This window comes from Sapajus apella, unplaced genomic scaffold, assembly GCF_009761245.1.
Source record: "Sapajus apella isolate SASKATOON/1434 unplaced genomic scaffold, GSC_monkey_1.0 scaffold227, whole genome shotgun sequence".
Lineage (NCBI taxonomy): Eukaryota > Metazoa > Chordata > Mammalia > Primates > Cebidae > Sapajus > Sapajus apella.
Window position 1 is genome coordinate 246,936 of NW_022437167.1, and position 1,316 is coordinate 248,251.

Sequence of the window (1,316 nt, forward strand, 5' to 3'; positions counted from 1 at the left end):
GTCATCATGCCTGTAGCAAGGCGCTGGCCCCAGGGTGCTCACCCGTGTGAATCTGCCCAGGGGGCATTTTGTTGTCACAACTGGAGGAAGGGAGTGTTCCTGGCACCCAGAAGGTGGAGGCCAGGGATGCTGCTCGGCACCCTGCAGTGCACAGGACGGCCCCCACAGAGCAGATGGAGCCAAGGCATCAGCAGTGCCACCAAAGGTGACAAGCCCCTCCCTGGGGGACCCCAGTGCCGGCTTGCAGTCAGAGCTGGGCTGAGTCTACCCTGGCCGTGGACCAGCTCCTTTTTCTCCTGCCTCTGCTTTTTTTTTTTTTTTATTTTGAGACGGGGTCTCACTATGTTGCCCAGGCTGGAGTGCAGTGGCTATTCACAGGCGCGATCCCAGTACTGATCAGCATGGGAGTTTTGACCTGCTCTGTTTCCAATGTGGGCCCGTTCACCCCTCTTTAGGCAACCTGGTGGTCCCCTGCTCCCGGGAGGTCACCATACTGATGCTGAACTTAGCTCGGACACCCGATCAGCATAGCGCACTGCAGCCCAGAACTCCTGGGCTCGAGCGATCCTCCCACCTCAAGCCTCCCAAGTAGCTGGGACTACAGGCACATGCCACCACGCCCGGCACCTCTACTTTCTTATAGCAGGGGCAATAACAGCCTCCTCCCAGGTCCTCATGAGGATGAGGCAGAATGATGAGGCTGGGCCTGGAATCCCAGCACTTTGGGAGGCCAGGGCGGGAGGATCTCTTGAACCCAGGAGTTTGAGACCAGCCTGGGCAACATTGTGAAGCCCCATCTCTACTAAAAATACAAAAATTAGTTGGATGTGGTGGGGCATGCCTGTAGTCCCAGCTACTTGGAGGCTGAGGCAGGAGAATCGCTTGAACCCCTGGGTCTCCCAATTTGTAGAGAAGGGGAGGCCCAGGGAGGTTTTGAGAATTGGCCAACACCCCTGGTATATGACAGAGCAGAGATTCGAACCCAGGTCTCTTGCCTGCCTGCCCGCCCCCTAGTGGTCTAAGGCAAGAGGCCTCTGAGGAGCCTCCTTGCAGAGAGGTAGAGGACATAATTTTTTTTTTTTTTTTTTGAGACAGAGTTGCTCTGTTGCCCAGGCTGGAGTGCGGCAGCGCGATCTCGGCTCACGGCAACCACTGCCTCCCAGGTTCGGATTATAGGCGTGCACCACCACGCCCAGCTAATATTTGCATTATTAGTAGAGATGGGGTTTCTCTATGTTGGCCAGGCTGGTCTCAAATTCCTGACCTCAGGTGATCCACCCACCTTGGCCTCCCAAAGTGTTGGGATTACAAGTGTG

The 1,316-nt window shown here is 56.2% G+C and overlaps 1 protein-coding gene across 1 annotated transcript in view; it reads left to right on the forward strand.

The window, feature by feature from the left end:
• The window catches only part of PBX4 (PBX homeobox 4), a gene marked incomplete at its 5' end in the record, with an annotated part of 8,760 nt that overhangs the window by 3,654 nt on the left and 3,790 nt on the right, over positions 1–1,316 (forward strand). The gene's annotated exons all lie outside the window — the stretch shown is intronic.